Source organism: Theropithecus gelada, chromosome 19, assembly GCF_003255815.1.
Source record: "Theropithecus gelada isolate Dixy chromosome 19, Tgel_1.0, whole genome shotgun sequence".
NCBI classification, from domain to species: domain Eukaryota; kingdom Metazoa; phylum Chordata; class Mammalia; order Primates; family Cercopithecidae; genus Theropithecus; species Theropithecus gelada.
In genome coordinates this window covers 36,842,334-36,861,022 of record NC_037687.1, presented here as the reverse complement: position 1 = coordinate 36,861,022, position 18,689 = coordinate 36,842,334, and the positions used below count along the sequence as shown (strand labels likewise).

The following is an 18,689-nucleotide window of genomic DNA, read 5'->3' as shown; positions in this document are numbered from 1 at the left end:
TGAGTTCTTTCTTCTGAAGAAGCAAGAATTGAGGCTGCTGCAGACTTGTACAGATTTGCTGCCATTAATATACTTTAGTGCCATTCTACATGATAGAATATGTGTATATTCTTATATTTATACATAGATATATACACAACATATATGTATTCATAGAGGCCTTGAATCTACACTCTTGCTGCACTTTGTGTAAACAATTCAGGTATAAGACTAAAGCTTATTTTGCAATTACGTTGGTCCCATATGATTTCCATTTCATAAAAATGGGAAACAGGAGGGGAAAATTGTTTTGCAGAAGAAAACAACAGCACAACAGTTATTAAATTTTAAATGTGTTCGAACTCTTCGTGCGCTCTCTTGTTCCTCGGGCGCTCTCCTCGCTGGCCTTCTGGCTTTCCCATGCCCGGCTCTGAAGAGACACGCGCCATTTCACCCAGTATGCGGCCCCGGCCTGCAGAGGAGGGCAGCATGCAGCTCCGCTTTGCCCGGCTTTCCAAGCACGCCACGGCCCCCACCCGGGGCTCCGCGCGGGCCGCGGGCTACGACCTGTACAGTGCCTATGATTACACAATACCACCTATGGAGAAAGCTCTTGTGAAAACCGACATTCAGATAGCGCTCCCTTCTGGGTGTTATGGAAGAGTAGCTCCAGGGTCAGGCTTGGCTGCAAAACACTTTATTGATGTAGGAGCTGGTGTCATAGATGAAGATTATAGAGGAAATGTTGGTGTTGTACTGTTTAATTTTGGCAAAGAAAAGTTTGAAGTCAAAAAGGGTGATCGAATTGCACAACTCATTTGCGAACGGATTTTTTATCCAGAAATAGAAGAAGTTCAAGCTTTGGATGACACCGAAAGGTGTTCAGGCAGTTTTGGTTCCACTGGAAAGAATTAAAATTTATGCCAAGAACAGAAAACGAGAAGTCATACCTTTTTCTTAAAAAAAAAAAGTTTTTGCTTAAAGTGTTTTGGTGTTTTGCACTTCTGTAAACTTACTAGCTTCACCTTCAAAAAGTACTGCATTTTTTACTTTTTTTTTCTTTTATGGTCAAGGAAGAGATCATTAAAAAATAAAACACAAAGCTTTTTGTGTTTGGATCAAAAAGAAACTTTGTTTTTCTGCAATTGATGGTTGTATGTAAATCTGCTTTGTGGTGACCTGATGTAAAGTGTCTTCTTAAAATCAAATGTACATCAATTACAGATTAAAAAAAAAAACCTGTATTTAACTCAAAGAAAAAAATTTTAGATGTGTTCATTTTTTTTTTTTGAATTTTGTTATTTACCTACAATTTGGACTGAATCCTAAATTTTTTCCTGGGTACAAGTTTCAAAACTAATCGTTTCAGAATTTTCTTCCATTTCTCTTCCATTTTGGTATCTTGTAAATTAAAACTGTGCTTTTAAATTTTTTTATCATTTTTTAAAATTACACTTTTAAGTTCTGGGACACATGTGCAGAACCTGCAGGTTTGTTACATAGGTATACACGTGCCATGGTGTTTTGCTGCACCCACTAACCCATTATCTACATTAGGTATTTCTCCTAATGCTATCCTTCCCCTAGCCCCCCACCCCCCAACAGGCCCTGGTGTATGATGTTCCACTCCCTCTGTCCATGTGTTCTCATTGTTCAACTCCCACTTATGAGTGAGAATATGCAGTGTTTGCTTTTCTGTTCCTGTGTTAGTTTGCTGAGAATGGTGGTTTCCAGCTTCATCCATTTCCGTGCAAACGACGTGAAGTCATCCTTTATTATGGCTGCATTGAATTCCATGATGTATATGTATCACATTTTCTTTATCTAGTCTGTCATTGATAGGCATTTGGATTGGTTCCAAGTCTTTACTACTGTGAATAGTGCCACAATAAACATATGTGTGTGTGTGTCTTTATAGTAGAATGTTCTATAATCCTTTGGGTATATACCCAGTAATGGAATTACTGGGTCAAATGGTATTTTTTGTTCTAGATCCTTGAGGAATTGCCACACTGTCTTCCACAATGGTTGAACTAATTTATACTCCCACAACAGTGTAAAATCGTTCATATTTCTCCACATTCTCTCCAGCATCTGTGTTTTCCTGACCTTTTAATGATCACCATTCTAACTGGCGTGAGATGGTATCTCATTGTGGTTTTGATTGGCATGTCTCTAATGACCAGTGATGATGAGCATTTTTTCATATGTTTCTTGGTCACACAAATGTCTTATTTTTTTTTTTTTTTTTTTTTTGAGACGGAGTCTCGCTCTGTCACCCAGGCTGGACTGCAGTGGCCGGATCTCAGCTCACTGCAAGCTCCGCCTCCCGGGTTCATGCCATTCTCCGGCCTCAGCCTCCCGAGTAGCTGGGACTACAGGCGCCCGCCACCTCGCCCGGCTAGTTTTTTGTATTTCTTAATAGAGACGGGGTTTCACCGTGTTAGCCAGGATGGTCTCGATCTCCTGACCTCGTGATCCGCCCGTCTCGGCCTCCCAAAGTGCTGGGATTACAGGCTTGAGCCACCGCGCCCGGCCAAATGTCTTATTTTGAGAAGTGTCTGTTCATGTGCTTTGCCCACTTTTTGATGGGATTTTTTGTTTTTTTTCTTGTGAATTCGTTTAAGTTTCTTGTAGATTCTGGATATTAGCCTTTTGTCAGATGGATAGATTAAACCTTACAAGCTGAAACTAGATGGTTTATGTAAACTTCTGGAGAAATCATAGCAACTTATATATAAACAACCTTTATGCCTGCTGATGTGTAGACTACACAAAAGGTACACATAGACACTGGGTTCAGACTGCAATTCAGAGAATTGTGTCAGATTGCAATTGCAGTTGGGAGACGCTTCAGAAACTCTAGAAAAACTAGTCTATAGACTGCTCCAGACATTACAGGTGAGCCAACATACAACTGAAAGGTTTGGAGCGATGTTTGCCAAACAAATTGCTCTAATTGAAGCAGCAGTTGTGTGACTTTAATAAGGTTCCAGGATTATACTGTCCCCTTTTTGCTGTGATTTCCCTTTGCCCTTTTCTGATTTGACTTCATCCCCTTTTCCATGAGATGTGACTTCTCCAGAATGAGTCTTCCTAGTCATGTAGGATCAGATGAAACATACAGCCACAAAGGTCTTCTACAATGCTTTCTCTGAGAGCTTTTGAAGAATCGGGGGCCACGTGTGCTGTCACAGGCCTGTAATCCCAGCATTTTGAGAGTCCAAGGCAGGAGGATCACTTGAAACCAGGAGTTTAAGACCAGCCTAAGCAACAAAGGGAGATCACATCTTTACTAAACAAAATAAATCAAATTAGCTAGGTGCAGTGGTGCATGCTTATAGTCTCAGATACTTGGGGGGCTAAGGTAGGAGGACCGCTTTAGCCCAGGAGTTCAAGGCTGCAGTGAGTACACTCTAGTCTAGGTGACAGAACAAGAGTGTGTCTCTTAAAAAGAAAAAAAAGGGGAAAAAAAAAAAAAGAAACGAAAAAGAACGGCGTAAACAGGAAAGCCAAAGGTCTCAGTCATCTCCAGATGATTGTCTGAAGAGATTGTTTTTTCTTGGCTTCAGAACATTTCAAGATGTGTATTTCTTTGCAAAAGAAAGACACGCCAATTGTAACTTTATTATTTTCTGAGGCACAGAAGAAAGAGAAGATTAGATCAATTGCTTTTCTGCCCACTCCATCTCTTCCTACCTGCCTTCTATCCTTTAATCAAATGTATAAATGCTAAGCCTCCTGAAACATCTTCAGAGAGAACACAAGCCACCGAGGTTTTTTGCAATTCATGTTTTTCCAGGGTGCACCTTCAAGCTATGGCTCAATAAAATTCAATTTTTTCAAGACCCTTGCCTCAGTCAGTCATTCTGGATAACCTCCATAAGTCCTGCAAAGCCCTTCAGTAATCTATTGTCTGTCTATGTGATGTGTACCTAGGTGAGTGGGGTGTTCATGAGTCAAACACTCTTCTTCCTTTTCTGTCTTTCCCAACCCTACAACTCAGTGCTGTGTGCTCTCATCTGACACCAGCTCCCATGTTGTTTGTATTGGTCTAAGAAAGCAAGACCAGGAAGGGCAGGTTGAGAAGGAAGTAAGAGGCCAACACCCATGGAACGTGGCAGGTGAGGCTGCCATTGCTCAAAGCCACACTCCTTGGGTGCATTTTATGAATTTTTCTGGATTTGGAATCTTTTCCCTGTGTGTCTATCTGGAAACTCACCCTCCTTCTACTTTCTTCTCATTACACTTTCTGTTTCTAGTGCACTTGTTTATGGCCAGAGAATGGCCATGCAAATAGTTGAAGTGAAGGATGAGGTTAACTTATAGAGTTAGGTGACAGTGGACACATACTTCTCTGCCATAGTTTTTTTTTAATCTGTAAAAATGGGGATGGTGGCACTTAGGATTTTTTTGTCAGGACTGTAGCTACATGAAAAGCTCTTAGGATAGTGCCTGGTGCATAGTGAGTGCTACATCAGTTTGTGAGCTCTTATAATTTTGAGAATAGGCAAAAGTGCCACCCTGGCCATCCAGAGTGTGGAGGTACTTTCCAGTCAGGGTCCAGGCAGGCCAGCTGGAGATAAAACTGGTTAGTTGGGAAGCTTGACTTCCAGGAGTAGAAGAATTTAGGAGAAGAAACTCATACACAACATTCTGTAAACATTCCTTTACCCAACAGTAGGAATACTCACGTGGGTTGGCATCTGTGACAATCATTATCTCCTGGGAATCTAAGAGTGTGTCCTAGAGTGGAATGGCTTTGAGGTAAGGCAAACCCAGAAACAGGCTTCAGGGCTGCCTTGCAGATAGTATTCATCTTGAAAAAGGAAAGCATTCATCTTGCTAAAGGAATACCCTCTTCTGGCCCAGGCCATTATTTTTGTTTTTGTGCTATCCTAATTTTTAAGATGTAAGGAGAAAGACTGAAGAATAAAATAATGAAGTGCATGTATGAAATAACAGGGTAGAATTGAGACTGGTATGTGTAAGTTAAGAGAAATCGTGTATAAATTTTGTGTGAACATAAACAGGATTTCTTGTTGCAAACAGACCTCTCCATATACATGATACCACTGCCTTGAGTGGATAGCAGACTCTATCACAAGAACATACCATCAGAGTCATGAGAGAATGGGTACTGTGGCTTTCTTAATTGACAGATTAGACTGATAAAGTTCCTGAAGAGAAAGGAGTTGAAGGAGAAGATGGTTGATGGCAAGAAAAATGGGATGGTGAAAGGAAAGGACTGAAAGGAATGTTTACCGAGGGCTCATCAGGTACCAGGCTCTGTGACTAATGTCTTACACATGTCCATTTACTCTTCCACTGTCATTTTCATGTAGTAAGAGTCAGCCTTACACTGCAGATGAGGAAAGAGGCTGAGGGAGGTCAAATGAGAGGCCTAAGGTCATGCAGCCACTTCGTAGCAGAGCTACTATGTTTCACGGCGGTTTGTGCAGACAGAAAAGTGAGACATGGTAGGAAGGCAAAACATATTTTTGTTGTGGGTAATGTTTATGAAAGTGACCTGTATGAGGCAGAATAATGGCCTCTTAAAAATGTCCACATCTGGGCTGGGTGCAGTGGCTCATGTCTGTAATCCCAGCACTTTGGGAGGCCGAGACGGGCAAATCACGAGGTCAGGAGTTCGAGACCAGCCTTGCCAACATGGTGAAACACTGTTTCTACTGAAAATCCAAACATTAACTGGGTGTGGTGGCAGGCACCTGTAATCCCAGCTGCTTGGATTCTGAGACAGGAAAATCATTTGCACCTGTGAGGTGAAGGTTACAGTGAGCTGAGATCACCCCACTGCATTCCAGATGGGGACACATGAGTGAAACTCTGTCTCAAAAAAAAAAAAAAAAAAAAAAAAAAAAAATCCCATCCCAACCCTTGGAACACATGCATTTACTTTTCTTGGAAAAAACACTGTTCAACAGTGAAGCAGTTGAGTGTCTTGACATGGAAAGCTTATTCTGGATTATCTGGGTTTCTCTCAGTGTCATCATAAAAGTCCTTTAAGTGAAAGAGAAAGGCAGGAGAGTCAGAGTGAGAATGATGCAGCCTGAGAGACTCCACTGGCCATTGCTTTCTGTGAACATGTGTGACAAGACAAAATTTCAACAAATTTAATTATAGATGTAATTGGCTTTTATCTGTGATTTATGATTTGGGACAACTCTGCCTCTACAGATACAGTGATAACTCCACCTCGGCAATACAATAACAAAACAGTGGGTTTTGTCAAATGCGAATCAGTAAACAAAGTCATAGAAATAAATTGATTGGTTAACATCAGAGTACTTCAGGTCACTTATTTTGGTAAAAGTTAAAGCAGAGGGGACTTCCTTATTACGATCTCTCAGGTAGACTGGAATCATCTTTTTACAGAAAAATATGATCTGTTTTGAGAGCTATCTGCTTCCTTAAAATTTCAGTGGGAGTATATAACATCCAGCGTGTGTGGCTCTATTTTGAAGTGTCTGTACTCTCACTTAGGTGAGCATATGATTAAAACTTAAAGAATTAGCATTAGTCTCAATAACTGTAGTTTTGGGCTTCCATCATTTCTCTTCTTTTCTTTTTTTAGTTTCCTTTGTCTTTAAAAATTTTTTTTTATACTTTATATTCTAGGGTACATGTGCACAACCTGGAGGTTTGTTACATATGTATACATGTGCCATGTTGGTGTGCTGTACCTGTTAACTCGTTATTTACATTAGGTATATCTACTAATGCTATCTCTCCCCACTTCACCCACCCTACAACAGACCCCAGTGTGTGATGTTCCCCGTCCTGTGTCCAAGTGTTCTCATTGTTCAGTTCCGACCTATGAGTGATAACATGCGGTGTTTGGTTTTCTGTTTTTGCGATAGTTTGCTGAGATTGATGGTTTTCAGCTGCATCCATGTCCCTACAAAGGACATGAACTCATCCTTTTTTATGGCTGCATAGTATTCCATGGTGTATTTGTGCCACATTTTCTGAATCCAGTCTGTAATTATTGGAGATTTGGGTTGGTTCCAAGTCTTTGCTTTTGTGAATAGTGCTGCAATAAGCATACATGTGCACGTGTGTTTATAGCAGCATGATTTGTAATCCTTTGGGTATATCCCAAGTAATGGGTTGGCTGGGTCCAATGGTATTTCTAGTTCTAGATCCTTGAGGAATCGCCGCACTGTCTTCCACAATGGTTGAACTAGTTTACAGTCCTACCAACAGTGTAAAAGTGTTCCTATTTCTCCACACCCTCTCCAGCACCTGTTGTTTCCTGACCTTTTATTGATCACCACTTTAACTGGTGTGAGATGGTATCTCATTGTGGTTTTGATTTGCATTTCTCTGATGGCCAGTGGTGATGCGCATTTTTTCATGTGTCTGTTGGCTGCATAAATGTCTTCTTTTGAGAAGTGTCTGTTCATATCCTTTGCCCACTTTTGATGGGGTTGTTTGCTTTTCCTTGTAAATTTGTTTCAGTTCTTTGTAGATTCTGGATATTTGCCCTTTGTCAGATGAGTAGATGGTAAAAATGTTCTCCCATTCTGTAGGTTGCCTGTTGCCTCTGATGGTAGTTTCTTTTGCTATGCAGAAACTCTTTAGTTTAGTTAAGTCCCATTTGTCATTCTGGCTTTTGTCGCCCTTGCTTTTGGTGTTTTAGACATGGAGTCCTTGCCCATGCCTATGTCCTGAATGGTATTGCCTAGGTTTTCTTCTAGGGTTTTTTTATGGTTTTACATCTAACATTTAAGTCTTTAATCCATCTAGAATTAATTTTTGTATAAGGTGTAAGGAAGGGATCCAGTTTCAGCTATCTACTTATGGCTAGCCAGTTTTCCCAGCACCATTTATTAAATAGGGAAACCTTTCCTCATTTCTTGTGTTTGTCAGATTTGTCAAAGGTCAGATGGTTGTAGATGTGTGGGAGTATTTCTGAGGGCTCTGTTCTGCTCCATTGGTCTATCTCTCTGTTTAGATACCAGTACCATGCTGTTTTGGTTACTGTAGCCTTGTAGTATAGTTTGAAGTCAGGTAGCGTGATGCCTCCAGCTTTGTTTTTTTGGCTTAGGATAGTCTTGGCAATGCAGACTTCTTTTTGGTTCCATATGAACTTTAAAGTAGTTTTTTCCAATTCTGGGGAGAAAGTCATTGATAGCTTAATGGGGATGGCAATGAATCTATCAATTACCTTGGACACAATGGCCATTTTCATGATATTGATTCTTCCTATCCATGAGCATGGAATGTTCTTCCATTTGTTTGTGTCCTCTTTTATTTCACTGAGCAGTGGTTTGTAGTTCTCCTTGAAGAGGTCCTTCACATCCCTTGTAAGTTGGATTCCTAGGTATTTTATTGTCTTTGAAGCAATTGTGAATGACAGTTCATTCATGATTTGGCTCTCTGTTTGTCTATTATTGGTGTATAAGAATGCTTGTGATTTTTGCACATTAATTTTGTATCCTGAGACTCTGCTGAAGTTGCTTATCAGCTTAAGTAGATTTTGGGCTGAGACGATGAGGTTTTCTAAATATACAATCATGTCATCTGCAAACAGGGACAATTTGAATTCTTCTTCTCCTGATGGAATACCCTTTATTTCTTTCTCTCCCCTGATTGCTTTAGCCAGAACTTCCAACACTATGTTGAATGGGAGTGGTGAGACAGGGCATCCCTGTGTTGTTCCAGTTTTCAAGGGGAATGCTTCCAGTTTTTGCCCATTCAGTATGATATTGGCTGTGGGTTTTGATAAAGAGCTCTTACTATTTTGAGATACATTCCATCATTAACGAATTTATTGAGAATTTTTTAGCATGAAGGGCTGTTGAATTTTGTCAAAGGCCTTTTCTGCATCTATTGAGATAATCATGTGGTTTTTTCTTTGGTTCTGTTTATATGCTGGATTACATTTATTGATTTGCGTATGTTGAACCAGCCTTACATCCTAGGGATGAAACCCACTTGATCATGGTGGATAAGCTTTTTGATGTGCTGCTGGATTCTGTTTGCTAGTATTTTATTGCAGATTTTTGCATCGATGTTCGTCAGGGATATTGGTCTATAATTCTCTTTTTTTGTTGTATCTCTGCCAGGCTTTGGTATCAGGATGATTTTGGCCTCCCAAATGAGTTAGGGAGGATTCCCTCTTTTTCTACTGCTTGGGATAGTTTCAGAAGGAATGGTACCAGCTCCTCCTTGTACCTCTGGTAGAATTTGGCTGTGAATCCGTCTGGTCCTGGACTTGTTTTAGTTGGTAGGTTATGAATTATTACCTCAATTTCAGAACCTGTTATTGGTCTATTCAGAGATCCACCTTCTTCCTGGTTTAGTCTTGGGAGAGTGTATGTATCCAGGAATTTATCTATTTCTTCTAGTTTTTCTAGTTTATTTGCATAGAGTTGTTTGTAGTATTCTCTGATGGTAGTTTGTATTTCTGTGGGGTCGGTGGTGATATCCCCTTTATCATTTTTTTTGTGTCTATTTCATAATTATCTCTTTTCTTCTTTATTATTCTTGCTAGTGGTGTATCAGTTTTGCTGATCTTTTCAAAAAACCAGGTCTTGGATTCGTTGATTTTTTTGAAGGAGTTTTTGTGTCTCTATCTCCTTCAGTTCTGCTCTGATTTTAGTTATTTCTTGCCTTCTGCTAGCTTTTGAAAGTGTTTGCTCGATATTGATTCTTCCTATCCATGAGCATGGTATGTTCTTCCATTTGTTTGTGTCCTCTTTTATTTCACTGAGCAGTGGTTTGTAGTTCTCCTTGAAGAGGTCCTTCACATCCCTTGTAAGTTGGATTCCTAGGTATTTTATTCTCTTTGAAACAATTGTGAACGGAAGTTCATTCATGATTTGGCTGTTTGTCTGTTACTGGTGTATAAGAATGCTTGTGATTTTTGCACATTTATTTTGTATCCTGAGACTTTGCTGAAGTTGCTTATCAGCTTAAGGAGATTTTGGTCTGAGACAATGGGGTTTTCTAAATATACAATCAAGCCATCTGCAAACAGGGACAATTTAACTTCTTCTTTTCCTAACTGAACACCCTTGATTCCTTTCTCTTGCCTGATTGCCCTAGCCAGAACTTCCAACACTATGTTGAATAGGAGTGGTGAGAGAGGGCATCCCTGTCTTTTGCCGGTTTTCAAAGGGAATTTTTCCAGTGTTTGCCCATTCAGTATGATATTGGCTGTTGGTTTGTCATAAATATCTCTTATTATTTTGAGGTACGTTCCATCAATAGAGAATTTATTGAGCGTTTTTAGCATGAAGGGCTGTTGAATTTTTGTCAAAAGCCTTTTCTGCATCTATTGAGATAATCATGTGGTTTTTGTCTTTGGTTCTGTTTATATGCTGGATTATGTTTCTTGATTTGCGAATGTTGAACCAGCCTTGCATCCCAGGGATGAAGCCCACTTGATCATGGTGGATAAGCTTTTTCATGTGCTGCTGGATCCGGTTTGCCAGTATTTTATTGGGGATTTTTGCATCGATGTTCATCAGGGATGTTGGTCTATAATTCTCTTTTTTTGTTGTGTCTCTGCCAGGCTTTGGTATCAGGATGATGTTGGCCTCATCAAATGAGTTAGGGAGGATTCCTTCTTTTTCTATTGATTGGAATAGTTTCAGAAGGAATGGTACCAGCTCCTCCTTGTACCTCTGGTAGAATTCGGCTGTGAATCCATCTGGTCCTGGACTTTTTTTGGTTGGTAGGCTATTAATTATTGCCTCAATTTCAGAGCCTGCTATTGGCCTATTCAGGGATTCAACTTCTTCCTGGTTTAGTGTTGGAAGAGTGTAAGTGTCCAGGAAATTATCCATTTCTTCTAGATTTTCTAGTTTATTTGCGTAGAGGTGTTTATAGTATTCTATGATGGTAGTTTGTATTTCTGTGGGGTCGGTGGTGATACCCCTTTATCATTTTTTATTGCATCTATTTGATTCTTCTCTCTTTTCTTCTTTATTAGTCTTGCTAGCGGTCTGTCAATTTTGTTGATCTTTTCAAAAAACCAACTCCTGGATTCATTGATTTTTTGGAGGGTTTTTTGTGTCTCTATCTCCTTCAGTTCTGCTCTGATCTTAGTTATTTCTTGCCTTCTGCTAGCTTTTGAATGTGTTTGCTCTTGCTTCTCTAGTTCTTTTAATTGTGATGTTAGAGTGTCAATTTTAGATCTTTCCAGCTTTCTCTTGTGGGCATTTAGTGCTATAAATTTCCCTGTACACACTGCTTTAAATGTGTCCCAGAGATTCTGGTATGTTGTATCTTTGTTCTCATTGGTTTCAAAGAACATCTTTATTTCTGCCTTCATTTCGTTATGTACCCAGTAGTCATTCAGGAGCAGGTTGTTCTGTTTCCATGTAATCGAGCGGTTTTGATTCAGTTTCTTAGTCCTGAGTTTTAGTTTGATTGCACTGTGGTCTGAGAGACAGTTTGTTATAATTTCTGTTCTTGTACATTTGCTGAGGAGTGCTTTACTTCCAATTATGTGGTCAATTTTGGAATAAGTGCGATGTGGTGCTGAGAAGAATGTATATTCTGTTGATGTGGGGTGGAGAGTTCTATAGATGTTTATTAGGTCTGTTTGCTGCAGAGCTGAGTTCAATTCCTGGATATCCTTGTTAACTTTCTGTCTCGTTCATCTGTCTAATGTCGACAGTGGGGTGTTGAAGTCTCCCATTATTATTGTATGGGAGTCTAAGTCTCTTTGTAAGTCCCTAAGGGCTTGCTTTATGAATCTGGCTGCTCCTGTATTGGGTGCATATATATTTAGGATGGTTAGCTCTTCTTGTTGAATTGATCCCTTTACCATTATGTAATGGCCTTCCTTGTCTCTTTTGATCTTTGGTGGTTGAAAGTCTGTTTTATCAGAGACTAGTATTGCAACCCCTGCTTTTCTTTGTTTTCCATTTGCTTGGTAGATCTTCCTCCATCCGTTTATTTTGAGCCTATGTGTGTCTCTGCACGTGAGATGGGTCTCCTGAATACAGCAGACTGATGGGTCTTGCCCAAGGTAATTTATAGATTCAATGCCATCCCCATCAAGCTACCAATGAGTTTCTTTGCAGAATTGGAAAAAACTGCTTTAAAGTTCATATGGAACTAAAAAAGAGCCCGCATTGCCAAGACAATCCTAAGTCAAAAGAACAAAGCTGGAGGCATCGCACTACCTAACTTCAAACTATACTACAAGGCTACACTAACGAAAACAACATGGTACTGGTACCAAAAAAGAGATATAGACCAATGGAACAGAACAAAGTCCTCAGAAATAATACCACACATCTACAGCCGTCTGATCATTGACAAACCTGAGAGAAACAAGAAATGGGGAAAGGATTCCCTATTTAATAAATGGTGCTGGGAAAATTGGCTAGCCATAATTAGAAAGCTGAAAATGGATCCTTTCCTTACTCCTTATACGAAAATGAATTCAAGATGGATTAGAGACTTAAATGTTAGACCTAATACCATAAAAACCGTAGAGGAAAACCTAGGTAGTACCATTCAGGACATAGGCATGGGGTAGACTTCATGTCTAAAACACCAAAAGCAATGGCAGCAAAAGCCAAAATTGACAAATCGGATCTAATTAAACTAAAGAGCTTCTGCACAGCAAAAGAAACTACCATCAGAGTGAACAGGCAACCTACAGAATGGGAGAACATTTTTGCAATCTACTCATCTGACAATGGGCTAATATCCAGAACCTACAAAGAACTCAAACAAATTTACAAGAAAAAGACAAACAACACCATCAAAAAGTGGGCAAAGGATATGAACAGACATTTCTCAAAAGAAGACATTCATACAGCCAACAGACACATGAAAAACTGCTCATCATCACTGGCCATCAGAGAAATGCATATCAAAACCACAATGAGATACCATCTCACACCAGTTAGAATGGCAATCATTAAAAAGTCAGGAAACAATAGGTGCTGGACAGGATGTGGAGAAATAGGAACACTTTTACACTGTTGGTGGGATTGTAAACTAGTTCAACCATTATGGAAAACAGTATGGCGATTCCTCAAGGATCTAGAACTAGAAGTACCATATGACCCAGCCATCCCATTACTGAGTATATACCCAAAGGATTATAAATCATGCTGCTATAAAGACACATACACACGTATGTTTATTGCGGCACTATTCACAATAGCAAAGACTTGGAATCAACCCAAATGTCCACCAGTGACAGACTGGATTAAGAAAATGTGGCACATATACACCATGGAATACTATGCAGCCATAAAAAAGGATGAGTTTGTGTCCTTTGTAGGGACATGGATGCAGCTGGAAACCATCATTCTCAGCAAACTATCACAAGAACAGAAAACCAAACACCGCATGTTCTCACTCATAGGTGGGAACTGAACAATGAGATCACTTGGACTCGGGAAGGGGAACATCACACACCGGGGCCTATCATGGGGAGGGGGAAAAGGGGAGGGATTGCATTGGGAGTTATACCTGATGTAGATGACGAGTTGATGGGTGCTGACGAGTTGATGCGTGCAGCACACCAACATGGCACAAGTATACATATGTAACAAACCTGCATGTTATGCACATGTACCCTAGAACTTAAAGTATAATATAAATAAATAAATAATCAAACAAACAAAAAGTGTTTGCTCTTTTTTCTCTAGTTCTTTCAATTGTGATGTGTTTTTAGGGTGTCAATTTTAGATCTTTCTTGCTTTCTCTTATGGGCACTTAGTGCTAGAAATTTCGCTCTACACACTTCTTTAAATATGTCCCAGAGATTCTGGCATGTTGTATCTTTGTTCTCACTGGTTTCAAAGAACATCTTTATTTCTGTCTTCATTTCATTATGTACCCTGTAGTCATTCAGGAGCAGGTTATTCAGTTTCCATGTAGTGTTGTGGTTTTGAGTGAGTTTCATAATCTGGAGATCTAGTTTGATTGTACTGTGGTTTGAGAGACAGTTTGTTATAATTTATCTTCTTTTACATTTGCTGAGGAGTGCTTTACTTCCAATTATGTGGTCAATTTTTGTGTAAGTGTGATGTGGTGCTGAGAAGAATGTATATTCTGTTGATTTGTGGTGGAGAGTTCTGTAGATGTCTGTTAGGTCCGCTTGGTGTAGAGTTGAGTTCAATTCCTGGATATCCTTGTTAACTTTCTGTCTCGTTGATCTGTCTAATGTGGACAGTGGGGTGTTAAAATCTCCTATTGTGTGAGAGTCTAAGTCTCTTTTTAAGTCTCTAAGGACTTGCTGTATGCATCTGGGTGCTCCTGTATTGGTTGCATATGTATTTAGGATAGTTAGCTCTTGTTGTTGAATTGATCCCTTTACTATTATGTAATGGCCTTCTTTATCTCTTTTGATCTTTGTTGGTTAAAGTCTGTTTTATCAGAGACTAGTATTGCAACCCCTGCCTTTTTTTGTTTTCCATTTGATTTGTAGGTCTTCCCCCATCCCTTTTTTCTGAGCCTATGTGTGTCTCTGTACGTCAGATGGGTCTCCTGAATATAGCAGTCTGATGACTCTTGACTCTTTCTCCATTTTGCCAGTCTGTGTCTTTTAATTGGACCATTTAGCCCATCTACATTTATGTTTAATATTGTTATGTGTGAACTTGATCCTGTCATTATGATGTTATATGGTTATTTTACTCGTTAGTTGATGCAGTTTCTTCCTAGCATCGATGGTCTTTACATTTTGGCATGTTTTTGCTGTGGCTGGTACCGGTTGTTCCTTTCCGTGTGTAGTGCTTCCTTCAGGAGCTCTTGTAGGGCAGGCCTGGTGGTGAAAAAATCTCTCAGCATTTGCCCATCTGTAAAGGATTTTATTTCTCCCTCTCTTATGAAGCTTAGTTTGGCTGAATATGAAATTCTGGGATGAAAATTCTTTTCTTTAAGAATTTTGTATATTGGCCCCCACTCTCTTCTGGCTTGGAGAGTTTCTGCCGAGAGATCCGCTCTGTCTGATGACTTCTCTTTGTGGGTTACCCGACCTTTCTCTCTGACTGCCCTTAACAATTTTTCCTTCATTTCAACTTTGGTGAATCTGACAAATATGTATCTTGGAGTTGCTCTTCTCGAGGAGTATCTTTGTGGTGTTCTTTGTATTTCCTGAATTTGAATGTTGGCCTGCCTTCCTAGGTTGGGGAATTTCTCCTGGATGATATCCTGCAGAGTGTTTTCCAACTTGGTTCCATTCTCCCCATCACTTTCAGGTACACCAATCAGACTTAGATTTGGACTTGTCACATAGTCCCAAATTTTCTTGAGGCTTTGTTCACTTCTTTTTACTCTTTTTTCTCTGAACTTCTCTTCTCCCTTCATTTCATTCTTTTGATCTTCAATCACTGATACCCTTTCTTCCAGTTGATCGAGTTGGTTACTGAAGCTTGTACATTTGTCATGTAGTTCTCATTTCATGGTTTTCATTTCCATCATGTCATTTAAGGACTTCTCTACATTGATTATTCTAGTTAGCTATTTTTCAAATCTTTTTTTCAAGGTTATTAGTTTCTTTGCACTGGGTTCGTACTTCCTCCTTTACCTCGGAGAAGTTTGATTGTCAGAAGTCTTCTTCTCTCAACTGGTCAAATTCATTCTCTGTCCAGCTTTGTTCCATTGCTGGTGAGGACCTGTGTTCCTTTGAAGGGGGAGAGGCGCTCTGATTTTTAGAATTTTCAGCTTTTCTGCACTGCTTTTTCCTCATCTTTGAGGTTTTATCTACTTTTGGTCTTTGATGATGGTGACGTACAGATGGGTTTTTTTTGTGGATGTCCTTTCTGTTTGTTGTTTTTCCTTCTAACATTCAGGACCCTCGGCTGCAGGTCTGTTGGAGTTCGCTCTGAGCCAGGCGCGGGACATGATCTCCTGCTGTGTCCTTTGCTAAGACCCTTGGTAAAGCACAGTATTAGCGTGGGAGTGACCAGATTTTCCAGATGTTGTGTGTCACGGTTTCCCTTGGCTAGGAAAGGGAATTCCCTTCCCTCTTGCACTTCCTGGGTGAGGTGATGCCTCACCCTGTTTTCGCTCTCAATCGTTTGGCTGCACCCACTGTCCTGCACCCACTGTCCAAAACACCCCAGTGAGATGAACCAGATACCTGAGTTGCAAATGTAGAAATCACCCGTCTTCTGTGTTGCTCACGCTGAGAGTTGGAGGCTGGTGCTATTCCTATTCAGCCATCTGGGCACCACCACCCTCCCCCCCGACTTTTTTTTCATTTTTAGATGGAGTCTCTCTGTGGCCCAGGCTGGATTGCAGTGGCACGATCTCGGCTCACTGCAGCCTCTGCCTTCGGGTTCAAGCGATTCTCCCGCCTCAGCATCCCAAGTAGCTGGGATTATATTGTGGGATCTGGCCAGCAGCCCACAATGCAACAGGGCTCTTTCTTTGTTCCCAGGTGGATTGGCAGGTCAAGAAATAAGACATACACAAGATAGTGATAGCTGGGTCCGGGGGTCAATGCCTTCTGGTCCTGTGATGCCGCCAACGCACTGGATATACCAGCATTTATTATTAAGTTTAGTGAGGGCGGGAGTAGGTTGGTGAGGGATTTAGGGTCGTTTAATGATGAGGTGAGATGGTCACACGGGGATGAAGTAATTCTTTAACATAAGTTTGATTATGAGGTTAGATGGTCACATGGGCATAAGGTAATTCTTTAACATAACATCGGTATGCAGAAGTACAGTATACAGAGATGAGAATTTGCAACCTAGTGTGTGCATCAACAATTTCTTTTTTATTTATTTATTTATTTATTTATTTATTTATTTATTATTATTATACTTTAAGTTGTAGGGTACATGTGCATAACGTGCAGGTTTGTTACATATGTATACTTGTGCCATGTTGGTCTGCTGCACCCATCAACTCGTCATTTACATCAGGTATAACTCCCAATGCAATCCCTCCCTGCATCAACAATTTCTAACGGAGCCTTAAAACAGAAACACATTTTATCCATAACATATGATTAGCAAGATATTAATCAGCAGTAACAGTTGCAGAAAAGCTGGTTGCAAACAATCAATAGAAACAGGATGTGAAACTAGACAACCAGTTAAACCAAAATATTCTCTGAAGGGAGTATGCCTTAACCCTAAAGAGACCTAGAAGAGCCGTGGCAAGATAAGGGCATTTATAACCCTATCTTATCCATATGAACAGGCGCCCCTCGTGTGTCCATTTATAGGCTCTCCACAAGGGTTGCATTCCATTCCCAGAGCTATGAACATCTGCTTTTCTGGGATAGGAATCTTGGTGATGTAAAATCTCCCTGACTACACATCCATTAATAGGCTCTCTGCATGGGGAAGCACATCACGCACTGTTGGCTCATTGTGGCAGCCCAACCTGGCATTGTCTTTACACAATCCTGCATGCAATTTTGTATTTACAATAATCAGGAGCATTTCATCTTTTATTCCATAGCAATGGTTTCAGGGGGTCTCCCTGCAGGACTACAGTTGTGCAGCACCACACTAGGCTAATTTTTGTAATTTTAATAGAGACAAGGTTTCACCATATTGACCAGGCTGGTCTCGAACTCCTGACCTTGTGATCTGCCTGCCTTTTCCTCCCAAAGTGCTGGGATTACAGATGTGAGCCACTGCCTCTGGCCCATAAGCCACACATTTCTTTGAGTTTTTGAATTCCAATCCAAGAGAAACAATTTGATATTTGAAGGATGGCTGCACACAAATATTTGCACACAAATAAAAATATTTGTAAATTGCACCACATGAGGGAGAGTACCAGTATGACTATCAGGACAAAAATATCATGAGGCTGGAATATTCACCTTAAGCAAGATGCAAACCAACTACAACAGAATAGGTCAAACAAGAAGCCAAAAGAGTCTAATCATTTTAACCAGGCAACACATTTGTTGATTTTTACAACTGAGTCTCTATAATACCCAATGTATTTATCCATGTACAACAAGAAGTGTCAGAAACTGCACAGGCTCCCCCCTGTTTAGCTGGTAGAGAGCAATTCTATTTTCTAGCATTGCATGTCTATGTTAAATTAAAACAGGGAGTGAGAAGAATAGGCAAGTATAGAAGTAGAAGCCTAAAAAAGCTCCATACATTTGAGGAAAAAGTTGTGTTAAAGATGCAGCTAACTTCAGCCTTTGGGTGGACTAAAGGATCTCTTGTTATGTAAAAATGTGTGAGCCACTTGCAGTGGCTTGTACCTGTAATCCCAGTACTGTGGGAAGCCGAGGCGTGTGGATCACCTGAGGTCGGAAATTTGAGACCAGCCTGACCAACATGTAGAAACCCCGTCTCTACTAAAAATACTGTTAGCCTGATATGGTTGCACATGCCTATAATTCCAGCTCCTAGGGAGGCTGAAGCAGGAGAATCACTTGAACCCAGGAGGCGAAGGTTGTAGTGGGCCAAGATTGTGCCATTGCACTGCAGTGTGGGCAACAAGAGAGAAACTCCATCTTAAAAAAAAAAAAAAGTGTGGTTGATGTGATATATCTGACACTGTTAACTTACTCTCAGAAGCTACTTCTTGTGAAATTCTAAGTACAGGATTATTCTGGGAAGCAAAGGAGACAGGCATAAGCAAGAACAAATTAAGAGAGGTAAGAGTCTCATCATGATTGACAGTCTTGTTCTGACATCTTGAGAAAAGCTGTCTGTCCACAGTGTACAGTCATTAACTTGTTGTGGTGGTTTGCAGTTTAAGTGTCTCTAAGTGATGGTGTT

The 18,689-nt window shown here is 40.2% G+C and overlaps 1 pseudogene across 1 annotated transcript; it reads left to right on the top strand.

The window, feature by feature from the left end:
- The first annotated feature begins 347 nt into the window (after positions 1-347).
- Positions 348-1,234, top strand: LOC112612140 (annotated as a pseudogene). The gene has a single exon (XR_003116815.1). The product of XR_003116815.1 is annotated as a deoxyuridine 5'-triphosphate nucleotidohydrolase, mitochondrial pseudogene (transcript).
- Positions 1,235-18,689: the final 17,455 nt, after the last annotated feature.